Below are 14,787 nucleotides of genomic sequence, written 5' to 3' on the forward strand. Positions count from 1 at the left end.
ACACCAATTGTTAGTCCATTATTTATACAATGAATTGACGATGGATTTTTCCCGTTATTTCCTGATCATGACAAGGAGCACACGGCGGGTGTGACCGGTCGGCAGGGGATGCTCACTCCTCCATGGCACCTGATCCCACCTCTGATGTTTTGGGGGTCCGTGTTTGCTCTGCTCTTATTTTATATTTTTTTATGGACTTTGAGATTGAATACTGTTTGTTATCTCCGTATCCTTCATATGGCAAACTGCGTTTGAAAACTAGCAGGGACTATATTTTTGGCGGAATGGTGGCGTATGAAAATATTTTCTTTTCTGCCTCTCAAAATTATTATAGAACATTGAATTTAGTTATTATTTTTACGCAATCAGAGACTAGAAATTTTCAAATGTAAGTTAAATTAATAATAAGGGACTAAAGTTTCAAAATATATCAAATAAATATGATTTTTCACACATACTAGAACTATGTTGGCTTTTAAATGCTTCAAATCTATGAATAGATTTGAGCCAAACAATCCGTAAAAAGTGTTATTTCTCTCTTAGTAAACGATCAAAAGTTTTAGTTTTTGTATCATTTTGTACCTTTATGTGACAACTTTACTATATGTGAAAATTGGAAAAAAAATTGAATATAGGAAGCATATAAAAATACTAGTAACTAATAAATCCTAAAAAAAAAATTAAGAAAAGTAGAGGATTAGCAAATATCCATTTTATTTAAATTATCCATGTCAATTTGGTAATATCATCTTACAGGCCCTATATGGTAGCATCTTTTTATGCAAAAAGAAAAACATTCAATCTTTTGAATTACAAGTAGGGATTGCATGATTGGAAACAGTATTTTTTTTTATTCTTAATGTCCAGGGAAAAGGTAATGACCTTGACCTGACCTTGCCTCTAATATTAAACGGTCAAATTTAATCTCAATGCTGCCATCACTTTGTGATATTGTCCTCTTCATTCATCAAAAATTTAATTAATTTTTAAATACAAGAAATGTGAGAAGAATCCTACCTTAAGACAAAATAGACTCATCCCGTCAACTTGAAAGGTTTGTTTTTTAAAGACATTTCCATCCTCCTGTGATGTCCTGGGTTTTGCAAATACTGTTATTCAACTTCATACGCAATAGAAAAAATATCTTTTGTAAAGTTGCTTTAAAATATGTGTAATGCAAATAATTATAAAGTAAATAATTATAAAAATGAATAATTTTTTTATTCAATCAATTATTCAATCTTAAAAAATGTTGCCAGGGGAAATATCTCCTTCTATCTTCATTTAGGCATTTTCTTTATTGTACTTCTAATGAAAAACAGTTTCCCTGACATCCAAAATAACATATTTGTGAATAAGCTATTTCTATGAATCGTTTAGCATCTGAATTATGTATTTAATTTTTACATATTTTTGAAGTACTACTCACTAAAAATGTACCATTTTTTATGCCTATATGCACTTCTGGTTTATTTTGTCTTACGTCTTAAACTTTAGGTAACCTATATATTTTTGCAATAACTAGTTAATTTATACTGTACTATTAATATTCATTAAAATTAAATGCAGTTTTTCTGTTTTGAACCATTAAAACTGTGAGGGTGGATTGATTGATTGACTGTATATTGTTTAACGTCCCTCTCGAAATTTTTTCATTCATACATGTATGGATACGCCACCACTTGCCGGTGGAGAGCTGCAAATTTTGTCAAATACTCGACACTCAGAGCCATTGCGTAGTGAGGGATCTTTTACGTGATAACACCTACTGTGACACGGGACTTCGGTTTATACAGTCTCATCCGACGGACCGGTCTCCATGTCCCACAGTCCAGTCGGACTTGAAACCGCGACGTAAGGATCAATTCCTTACTTCGCGACTAACCATTTCACCACGAGAAGTAGAAACATTTTCATTGTTTGGATAATGTGACAAGTATTCTTCAACAAGTTCTCATTAAATACTGGAAATTTAGATTTTCAAATGTAATAAGCAAGAATTAGTGCTTAAAATGCACCAGAATGCTCCACCTGTTGCACCATTAGACTGACTCAGAAGAAGTTCCATCCCTTGAACTTTCTAACACTCCATTTAGATCCTCCAGCCTCCACATTTTACACCAAGCCTTATGGGTCAATTTTACTGGGTCTACTTTGAACGAAGATTCATGCTTTATAAAATCCTCTCTGGAATTGCTTTGGCAGTGTCCACTGCTTTTATCATCGAAATGGTGTATCAAATATATATATATATATATATATATATATATATATATATATATATATATATATATATATATATATATATATATATATATATATATATATATATACATGTATTGCTTTTTGGGTAAGTGGGTATCCATATAAAAAAGTGAATTTCTTTGTGCTCTCTCTCTCTCTCTCTCTCTCTATATATATATATATATATGATTTCAAAGTAAAATCCTCATATTATTGCAAAATTAATTAAGCACTCTAGCAAAGTGCAGACGTATCTTGCTTTATTTCAATGCTACCAGTAACAATTTACAATTTTAGAGGACTATTCAAAGAGCACCTTTTCAGATTTAGTATTGAATGCATGAAAGTGTCAATTACGCTAATATTAAGTATCAAGACAGTTAAATCTTTGATTTTTCCGCAGTTTGTACATGGACTACCACAAAACCCTGTGGAATCATAGACCAGGGAAATGTCACATTGTGGAAGGAATAGGTAACACAGTAACATAGGATACAACTGAGCTCGCCAGATCAATCATTTGCTGCACATATAATGTTACAGTAAACTTGTCTAATCTGGCCACCAATGGTTAAAAAAATGGTCGGATACGTGTTGTATCATTTACCGCTTTGTTTGACATTTTCTCTTATCTCCCTTCGATAGAATCACCGTATATTATGATTTCTAAAACCTATAACATTTATTTTTTAATTTGTAGACCATGGTTCTGAGGACATGCAGACCACTAAATCAGGCTTGACTTTCATCACCTCTGTAATTTTTATTTCAATGAGGCATTAATTTAATTTTTATATAGATATCATACGTTTCTTAACTTATCTATTATTTTGAAGGGGATAAATGGAGTTTTATCAGGTCGAGTTTATCAGGAATATTACAAGAAGTATAATGTTAGAGGGCGGATCATGTTATTTAACATGAAGAAACCAGAAGAAGGTGTCAAAGAACTGAGGATTACTGGAAACAAGTTCAGTTATGACGACTTCTATCCTCACGGAATCAGTGTGTTAGAGGACAAAGGTAGCTTTATTAAAATTATGTACAGAAAATGGCCAATTCATTTATACAGATATGTTATAGATATTTATTATTACACTATAAAATATCATTTACTTATTACGAGCATATATTATCACTGTTTGCCACAGATAAGATTTTAAGGTATTTGTTTACATTACATCTACCCCCAGTACATTACTAACACAACATATTTGCTCTGATAAAGCTCTTTTCTCCTAAAGCGAGACACAGATTGTCTTCTTATCATTTATAAAACATTTTGTAAGAATTCTGCACAATAAAAATGGCAAATATCCTAATACCATACATCAAATAGATGAACTTAAAAAAACATTAACTTTTTGCATGAACTTGAGAGAATAGACAGAATTCCATATAATAATTATCTTAATTAGACTTTATATTTTCCCCCTGAATTCTTTATTTATCCATCACTTCAGATAAAGTTTTGTTGTTTGTTGTGGTGCATCGGAATGAACATGATACTGTGGAGAAGTTTGAATTCCTGGAGAAAACCTTAGAACTGAAGCACCTGGAAACTTACACTGGAACCTTAGTTCACACGTATGCACATAAATTACACTCATCGCTACATTATTATTCAAAACTGCTCATTGCAATTTCTTATAAATAATAGCTTCTGGACATCTGGACTATCTTTGATGGGTCTTGAGACAATTTGCATTATTTTTCAGACTCAATGACGTAGTGGCTACAGGACCTGACACGTTTTACACTACAGACTATTTGTATTATCGTGATTCTAGACATATCTTAGAGATCCTTTTTGGGCTTCACTTTGGACATGTTTTGTACTACAATGGCTCAAACTTTATCATTGCTTCAGAACCAACATATACAGCCAATGGAATTGCTCTCTCCAAAAATGGGAGGTAAGTGTAGATAAAAACCTTTTTTTCTAACTTTAAGAATTTGTTTTCGTTTTGTTTTGTTTGTGAAAAGAGTGAAACCACAGGCACCTGACGTTACTTATTTTTCTTTTAATAAAAAAGAATATACCCTTACCTTATTATAAGGTAAGGGTATATTTTTTTAGTAAAAGAAAAATAAGTAACGTCAGGTGCCTGTGAGTGAAAACTTCTGTGTTATTTTTGGCCAATTATAGACTTGTGTATGTCGCTAGTGGAAGTAAGAAAATTATGGTATACAAAAAAGAGCTGAATGACAAACTAACTAAAGTCAATGTAAGTGATCTTTTTTAATACCTTTTGTTTTGTAATGCAAACATGATATTTCACGACCTGGGTTTATCCACCATATTATTAATTCAGCTTTTAAAAAACTGTTTTACAATCATTACAATACTATTAAACAGCTAGTAAACTGCTACAATGTAAAAATGATAAATTCATTTTAAATTTTCATTTTTACCACGTGTTTAGGACATACCACTCCATACCGCCCCCGACAACTTAGTGGTGGATCCCAAGAGTGGGGATGTCTTGCTGGGCTGCCACCCAATACTATATAAAACTATGAAGCATCTTGATAACCCAGAGGAACCAGCAAGTTCGCAGGTAAGAAGTGGTGATGATAATAATAATTGCGAAAAATAATTATCAAATTTTGATAGAGCGATCAGCCAAAGACATCACCAAAGTAGCTCTAGATGGACACCAGAAGAAAAGAGGAAAGCTGGTCGGCCAAAGAACACCTGGTAAAGGACTGAGGAGAAGGAAATGAGAGACCACAATCTAACCTGGGGAGAACTGGAGAGGAATGCTCAAGACAGAGATAACACAGAGAGAAGTGGAGAAGTCTAGTCCTTGCCCAATGTCCCCCTCGACATAAAAAAAAGACAAGCGGAAGGTGGGAATGCGATAGCTTCGTGGAAGGTAGTGGATTCAAATCCCGGCTGCGACTGATCTCAGTCGATAAAAAATACAGTAGATAGCAACTGCTCCTTCGACGAGTACATGACACTTTGAAGTGAAAGGTGAAGTGAAGTGAAAGGATGTTGGTCTTTCGGATGAGCCTTTTAAGTTTTTAGTCACGACAGATGTTGGCATAAATAAAGATCCCTGCTAAATGGCCCTGACTGCCGAATTAATTTCTACATTTGCAGTCCTTCACCTTTTTGTGATGAAGCCTTTAGAAGTAAAATTCTTTGTACAAGATCTACATGTATCAAATTACATTTGAATTTCTTTATCTCGAACATCGATGTCTCGAATACGAGGAATACAAGCTAAGGGATATGTCGAAGTGATTTGGCAGTCCCAACTGGTTTTTTCTTCTTGTTTTACCATCGTTATCTCGAATTCTTGGAATCTGGGTCCTGCCTTGTTTTGCGGTAGGTAGATATAGTCCTCTTGAGGATGTTTGGACGTACAATTATTGTTAAAATTCGTTTCTGTTTTAACTACATGTACATAGATAAACATATTATTAGGCCACCTAAAGAAAATTGTTTGACTGCCCTCTCCGACTCGGTCTTAAAATATTGGATCGGTAGGTAGGTGAGACTTTTTTTTCAGAAAATGTCAATTCCATTGCTATCTTTAAAAATTATTTGTTCCAAAATACTAACTTCTTGTGGGTTACATATAAAAAAGTTTGAGTCGGGCCAATTTTAGTCGGTCGGGAGAGGGCAGCTAAGCATTAATTTTTAAAGATGGCCTTATCAAATGTATATTAATATATATATTAGTAATTTTATTCATCGAAATTATGGTTTTTGAAACGAGATAATTAATTCTACATATAATTACAAATGCTGTCTTGAGAATACAATTATGTAGTATTCATAATTTTTTAATATAAAACAACTGAAGAAAAGGTCAAAGGTATACTGAAAACGTGTTGCACTTTATAATATTTTCGATAGTCAGACAAACTTCTTAGAATTAATTTAGATGTTCCTTCTCTAGCAATTTAACAATGAAGTGTTGTTTTATTAATTGCTTCATTTCTCACTCATGTTGGGCCTCCATCAAGTGCCACTGGAAAGTTGCAGGTAAAACCTGAACTCATCACTGGGTCTTTTGTGTGCCATCGCTTACTGCGAAACGGGGCCTGGGTATATTTGGCTTCACCTAACGGAACGGCCTCCGTTTAACTATGGATTCTAACCCGAAGATTACAACAATTAAACAATTTTTAAAGGCAAGCTATTGGCAAACAAGTTGATGAAACAAGATATTAGCGGGTTATTTAAAGTCATTATTTTGCAAGTTCTATGGTCGATACAACGACCTTGTCAGCAAATACAATCTATCATTAATCAATGTTGAGTCATATTAATTATTAAGTCATTACTGTATACAGGGAAATTTCGGGGCGAAAATAACCCTGTATATAGTATTTACACATTGAATTGTATACGATTTTTTTTTCATTTTTCTTATCGAGACAAGGTGCATACGACGGAAGAGACCGGTCGGCAATGGATATTTACTCCTCCATATGGCACCTGCACCTCTGATGTCTTTAACAGGTCCAGTCCAAAGACTATTTCTACCTACGTAGCTATTAAAAGCTACTTATATACTCGCCTATAAGTCGGTCCGCCTATAAGTCGGTTCTATTTAATAACTAATATATTAGAGGGACTGATCTCATATAATACCATTCATTTTATAGCTCGCCTATAAGTCTGACATGTAGTTTTGGACCAGAGATTAACTCCAAAAAAATCCGACTTATAGGCGAGTATATACGGTATTTAAATCTACCGAAATAGCTATTTTACCTACTTTCTGCTTTACTTGCATTTTGTGGCCAAACGCAGGAACGGCGCAACATGGCGAGCACTGAATTTTTTGATGCAGTCACACTGATGATGGATATGACAAAAATTTGGCCAAAAAATGATTACTTCGTATATTATCAATTTTGCATAGAAACTAATGTAAAATTGCCGATTCAGGAAGTAATCAATTTTTGGTCAAAATTTTGTCTTATTCATCATCAGTGTGACTGTATCAAAAAAATATGATACTGACCATATGGAACGCCGTCATTTACTTATATGAGAACACTACAATTGCATTGTGTCAACTTTCCATTACATTATGTCAACACTTTGTGACATTTAATTACGCCGTACTATTGCGTTATGTCAACTTTCCATTACACTATGTGAACACTTTGTGACATTTACTTACAGTACTATTGCATTGAGTCAACTTTCCATTACGTTATGTCAACTCTTTATGAGATTTACACACACTACTATTGCGTTATGTCAACTTTCCATTACATTATGTCAACTCTTTATGACATTTACACACACTACTATTGCGTTATGTCAACTTTCCATTACATTATGTTTTAAGTCTTTATGGCATTAACTCGCACTTCAATTACATTGCGCCAATCTTCCATTGCATTATATCAGCTCTTTATGACATTAAGTCAAGACAATTTTACGTGGTGTAAAGATGTTTTTTATATAATTTCAACTCATTATTACTTTATGTGCACTCTCTACTCTATGGTCTAAGTAGTTCATTACATGATGTGAATTAATCTTTAATTCAATATCAAGTCGCTATAACACGATGTCAGAATTTCATTACATGATGTGAAAAAATTGTCACATGTGGCCAATTCTTTACTATATTATGTCATCAATATGCTATATGACAACGGGAATCTATTACATGATGTCAATTTTCCCTTACTTTTTGACAAATCATTATTATGTTATGCCATTGTATCTTTACATTGTGTCTTAGCCTCTTGTCAGTATATCTAAGAATATTTCAACTCTTTATTGTGTGATGTAAGGTTTAGGTTATTCCTAAAAGTTCGTTTTGTGTTTTCAATATTACATGCACATATGTTAAACATGCAAATAATTTAATTTAAACATATCAAATATTAAATTATACACAAGACTTAATTAATCCTTAATTAAATATCAGGTTAAATTCATAAATAGGATCATATGGAACGCCATCACTGCCTTATAGCATAAAACTATGCATTCATTATGTCAGTCTATCATTACGTGATGTGAACATATCCTTACGTTATGTTAATTTTTTATGAGGTGATGTAAAAATATCTGTACATCATGTCAATGCTGCATTACATGAAGCAAACACATTCTTCCATTATGTCGGCACTTTATAACTTGAAGACCAAAGTTCATTATGTGACGTGAAAATATGTTTACATTGTGTTAAAACTTTATGAATGTTTCTTTATATTATTTCATTTCTTTAATATGTGAGGTCAAAATTGCATTACGTCAAGTTAATTTCGTTTTACATATGTTCTATGAATAAATTTATCATTACATTAAGTCAAAGTCCATTCCCTTTTGTGAGTGTATATTTCTATTATAGCAAAGCATTATTACGTGATGTTAATGTGTCTTTATTTTACGCCGAGGTCATCACAATGTGAGGTGAATACATCTTACCTTTATGTCAGTGCTTTAGGCTGTTTAAAGTTAATTCTACGTTTAACGTCACATCTAAAGTTCAAAACCTACGAGGGGGGGAGAAAAAAATAAACAAACAAAATTTTCAAACAATTGTGAATTTATTCAAATTAACCTATTCAGTACATTAAAAACATTACAATTAAGTAATAAGAGCATTTAATTGAAATAACACCTATGATTAATTTCCTTAGCAGAGTTTTTCCTTAGTATGTAAATCAGTTTGAGTCCTATTGTTAGCAAACAATGTAGTCTAAGACTGAATGTGCAGGAAAATGGCTTTTAACTAGGCCTCAGTTGTCCTTTGGATTTATATTGCCACACGTCCATGGTACCCTGGAGGCAAATGCTTCTTCTTGTGGGAAAAGTTGATCAATATCTACAATCAAAATTATTGATGACAATATTTAAAAGTGTTCATGTTGAAATATCCTCAAATTGAATTATGTCATATTTTTTCTTAGCACTAGATCTACTAGCATTAAGTTTTGAAAGTGTGAATACTAATATTTGGACCATACTGATAGCTGTTAGATTATCTTTAATACCTTGAATTCCACACAAAAGACAGGATTCTTCACATCTTGGAATACCCCAACCACTTTCCTTACTCTCCTTCACTTGAAAGGCCCTATCTTGGTAAGCTTCCCCCTGCTCAAATGGTTATGACAAGTATATTTTTTTCCCCATAAATTGTAGCTATTTGTAGATACATAAATTATGAAGAAATCAATTACTTTACTCATTACTGTTCCTTTCGATTTTTACAGAAATATTTTTAATATGAAACATATTAGTAAGATTTAAATTATGCTTTTCACTGTATATAAATCTTGGCTTTTGACACAGTTTCCACTCAGTAAAAAAAGTTTTTCGATTCTCTCCAAAATACAATGAAAAGTTCAGCCAATACAATCACGAACTGAGAGTCTGTTACTGTCAGTCTGTACATATGATTCGAAGACTGACAAAAAAAATAACAAACAAGACTTTGTATTAATATAATCATAAAATAATCTATTTTTTATTACATTTATGGTCCCAAACTCTTTAATTCTCTAGTTTTATTAATAAGAGTTAAAGACACCAACTGCCTTAACTCGGCTATCAAAGCACATTTTCTATCACTACGGGAAGCAGAATTCAGTCGCTAATTGAAGAATCAAACCGGAACGGACATACGGAATTCCAATTGTTTTTTTTTAAAGACGAATTTCTCATAAACCTACGCGCGCGGGTGACGTTAAACGTAGTTTTAATTTTAAACAGCCTTATTACGTGATGTAAAAAAATTTATAACATAATGTGAATATATATTATGGAGACAGCCCCGGCGTTCCATATTATATCAACACTTTATTACATTATGTCAAAACTCCATTCCTTTATGTGGATATTTAATAAGAATATGTTAACTTTTTCTTATGTGATTTAAAACTATTTTACATTGCGTTAATTTTTTATCATGTTGATTAAAAATGTTCATTACGTGCTGTAAAATACATTTACATTATGTCAAAGTTGATAACCTTGTTTTCACACGGGGAAAGGGGGGGGGGGGGGGGGGTCCCATTAATTAGGACGAATTACAGACACATTTTAGGGGGGGGGCTACTTCCTCTTTTTTCCGACATAATTTTATCATAAAAATGTTCATTGAAATTCAGCCCCACTTTTTGTGAAGTATAAGGGGTAATGAAGTATATTTGGAATTTTTTTTGGACTTAAAATTGGCCCCCCCCCCCTTTTACCGAAATGGTTTTCGATTTGGTTTTAGTTTTTTTTTTTCTTTTTCTTGTACTTTTTTTTTTGGCTGACAAACCTCCCCAACTTTCAAAAACGATCTAACGTCACTAAATTTATTTTTTTCACCCATTCCGGCCCAAATTCTTTTACAAAAATCTACCAGTCCCTCACTTGAATTAATTGACCATGCCTTAAAAACGGGGCTCATATCGTGGCATTTTGGGTTCTTGAAAAGAGTAGGGGATGATATGGTGTCTAATTTGGGGGCCCGGGGGTGAAAGCCCAAAGTCTGGCTTTAGATTCTTTTATAAGACTTTCAACTTTTTTCGTTATACTTTATGTAAAACTAATGCAATGTCCTCAAAGTAAAACTAATTGATTAATTTCGTGTATATTTTAGTCACTACAATGGGACGGCGGGCCCCCCCTCTCCCCACCGACCCACCAGTGCACATATAAATACATGTGTTTCACTTTTTTTAAAAAAAAAAAAAAAAAAAATGGAGGGTTAAAGACTGATAAAAAGCTTAGGACAGTGTTTTGTAGTTAGATCAGAAGTTTCGGACTTTTCAAAATAATTCAAAATAAAAAGAAAAATATTGCTGCATGACACATACTATTTGATTTGCGATAATTATGAGATTAAACAAAAATAATTTTGACGTTAAAAAAAATCTAATAAAGATTCCATGGGAACATGATCCTATTTATAAATTTAACCTGATATTTAATTAAGGATTAATTAAGTCTTGTGTATAATTTAATATTTGATATGTTTTAAAATTTAAAATTTTTTGCATGTTTAACATATGTGCATGTAATATTGAAAACACAAAACGAACTTTTAGGCATAACCTAAACCTTACGTCACACAATAAAAAGTTGAAATATTCTAAGAAAACTGACAAGAGGCTAAGCATTTTAGACACAATGTAAAGATACAATGGCATAACATAGTAATGATTTGTCAAAAAGTAATGGAAAATTGACATCATTAATAGATTCCCGTTGTCATGTAGCATATTGATGACATAATATAGTAAAGAATTGGCCACATGTGACAATTTTTTCACATCATGTAATGAAATTCTGACATCGTGTTATAGCGACTTGATATTGAATCAAAGATTAATTCACATCATGTAATGAACTACTTAGACCATATATAAAAGTCCCTAAAGTAATAATGAGTTGAAATTATTAAAAACATCTTTACACCACGTAAAATTGTCTTGACTTAATGTCATAAAGAGTGATATAATGCAATGGAAGATTGGCGCAATGTAATCTAAGTGCAGTTAATGCCATAAAGACTTAACATAATGTAATGGAAAGTTGACATAACGCAATGTGTGTGTGTAAATGTATAAAACTTTAAAATAATGTAATGGAAAGTTGACATAACCATTAGTCTGTAAGTAAATTCATAAATTTTGACATAATGTAATGGAAAGTTGACACAATGCAATTGTAGTGTTCTGCTATAAGGCAGTGACGGCGTTCCATGGTCTGTTCCCCTGGAATCTTTATTGACGATTGTTTTTTTTTTTAAATCGAAATTCAATGGGGTTTAATCTCATAATTATCGCAAATCAAATAGTATGTGTCATGCAGCAATATTTTTTTTTTTATTTTGAATTATTTTGAAAAGTCCGAAACTTCTGATCTAACTACAAAACACTGTCCTAGAAGCTTTCTATCAGTCTTTAACCCTCTTTTAAAAAAAAAAATGTAAACACATCGTATTTTATACGTGCAGTGGTGGGTCGTTGGGAGAGGGGGGGGTCCCGCCTCCCATTGTAGTGACTAAAATATACACGAAATTAATCAATTGGTTTGACTTTGTAGGACATTGCATTAGTTTTACGTAAAGTATAACTGAAATAAGTTGAAACGTCTTATAAAAAAAACTAAAGCCTGAGAGCTTGGGGTTTCCCCCCTGGGCCCCCAAATTAACCCATATCGTCCCCCCATAGCTACTCTTTTTAAGAACCCAAGATCGCCACTGATATAGCCCCTGTTTTCTAAGGCATGGTCAATTAATTTTAAATGGGGGCTGGTAGATTTTTGTAACAGAGTTCTGGTCCTGAAATGGTTGAAAAATAACCAAATTAGTATTGGATGTTTTTGAAAGTTGGGGGAGGGTTTGAGCCAGAAAAAAAAAAACGTACAAGAAAAAACAAAAAAAAAAAAAAAAAAACCAAAACCAAACTCGAAAATCCTATTTCGGGGGAAAGGGTGAAGGGGGGGGGGTCCAATTTCGATCAGTCCTAAAAAAAATTTCAAATATACTACATTACCCTTATACTTCAGCAAAAAGTGGAGCTGAATTTCAGTGAACATTTTCTATGATAAAGTTATGTCGGAAAAAAGAGGAAGTCAGCCCCCCCCCCCCATATAATGTGTCTGTAATTCGTCCTAATTAATACCCCCCCCTTCCCAGTCGTGAAAACAAGGTTATCAACTTTGACATAATGTAAATGTATTTTACCACGTAATGAACATTTTTAATCAACATGATAAAGAATTAACGCAATGTAAAGATAGTTTTAAATCACATAAAAAAGAGTTAACATATTCTTATTAAATATCCACATAAAGGAATGGAGTTTTGACATAATGTAATACAGTGTTGATATAATATGGAACCCGGGGTTCCCATAATATATATTCAAATTATGTTATAATTTTTTTTTCATCACGTAATAAAGCACTGACATAAAGGTAAGATGTATTCACCTCACATTGTGATGACCTCGGCGTAAAATAAAGATACATTAAATCACTAATAATGCTTTGCTATAATAGAAATATACACACACAAAAAGGGGAAAGGACTTTACTTAATGTAATGATAAATTTAATCATAGAACACATGTAAAACGAAATTAACTTGACGTAATGCAACTTTGACCTCACATATTAAAGAAATGACACAATATAATATAAAGAAGCATTCACTTCACGTAATAAAGTTTTAACACAATGTAAACATATGTTCACGTCACATAATAACTTTTTTCAAGTTATAATTAAAGTGCCGACATAATGGAAGAATGTGTTTACTTCATGTAGTGCAGCATTGACATGATGAAAAGAATTTTTACATACCTCATAAAAAATTGACTAACGTAAAGATATGTTCACATCACGTAATATAATTGACATAATGAATGCATAGTTTTATGCTATAAGGCAGTGATGGCTTTCCCATATGACCATGTTGCGCAGTTCAGTCTTTTGGCCACAAAATGTAGAAAATAAAAAAAGTAGGTAAAAATATCTACTTTGAGTAGGTTTAAATACCTACGTAGCTATTGTAAGATACTACGTAGGGGAAAAAATTTTGGACTGGACCTGTTTAAAGGTGTGTTTGTCCCCCCAATATGTTTTTTTCCCCCTGGACTTGGACTAATAAGTTTTTCGTTATCTGCATATTTTTTTTCTTTTTTATTCCTCTTATTCCGGACGTCAACAAATATTTTGAAATTTTCTGGAAAAAAAGATTTTCCAACCTAACTACCGACCCAATAATTTTATCTCGGGCGGGAGAGGGCCGCAAATATTATCTTAAAGATATCCCAAACCTTGTGGACTTTTCGGTATAGTGAACTTTTTCTCTGTAGGTGCTGATGTTACACATGGATGTATGGTACTAATACGACAGGTGTTCGGGGCTTTCTCAGATGACCTTGAACTTTATTCTTCGAGCGTGGCTACTTTTACAAAAAAGTATGTTAATTGGTACAGTGTGTCACAAAATGATGTACTGTGAAATTAATTCATTATAAAGCATGTGTTTATGTCAAATTCTCCCCCAGTATTGAACAATCTGTGTGCTTTACGAAATACATCTACCTTAAATCTGGAAATTTTTACGTCGATTTTATTTTGGAATTGGGGCAAAAACTTTGATTAATATTTACGTTTCAAAACTTTGCGAATGACCACTGCTTTCTTTACAGTTTCTTACTGGTGATTTATTTTTAAATATTTTTGCGAATGCAATGAACTCGCAAATTTGCTAAAAATTTATATACAGCAAAAATTTCCAGATTTACGGTATTTACATGCATTCCTATTTGTCAGTGATAGTAATAGAAAGCTTAAGGACATATGCAACATACCTTACCTACTGATAATTTTTCAAGATATTCTTAATTTAAGATAATAGTGCTATCAGATCTTTGTAAACAAAAAATTAGCACGCATTACCAATGATTTTAAAAAAAATAATTGATGACAATTCTTGTATAATTATAGAAAAATGTACAAAAATTACTAAACATGTATTCTCGGTGTTTTGTTTATCAAACTTTTTCAAGAGAAGTGAACAATAGGATATATAGACAATAAATTGT

At 32.6% G+C, this 14,787-nt stretch overlaps 1 pseudogene; it reads left to right on the top strand.

Moving 5' to 3' along the window:
• The first annotated feature begins 1,967 nt into the window (after positions 1-1,967).
• LOC134268021 (serum paraoxonase/arylesterase 1-like) lies at positions 1,968-14,277 on the top strand (annotated as a pseudogene).
• Positions 14,278-14,787: the final 510 nt, after the last annotated feature.

Source organism: Saccostrea cucullata, unplaced genomic scaffold (assembly GCF_032062105.1).
Source record: "Saccostrea cucullata isolate Sc308-1 unplaced genomic scaffold, CSIRO_AGI_Scuc_v1 ctg9125, whole genome shotgun sequence".
NCBI lineage: Eukaryota > Metazoa > Mollusca > Bivalvia > Ostreida > Ostreidae > Saccostrea > Saccostrea cuccullata.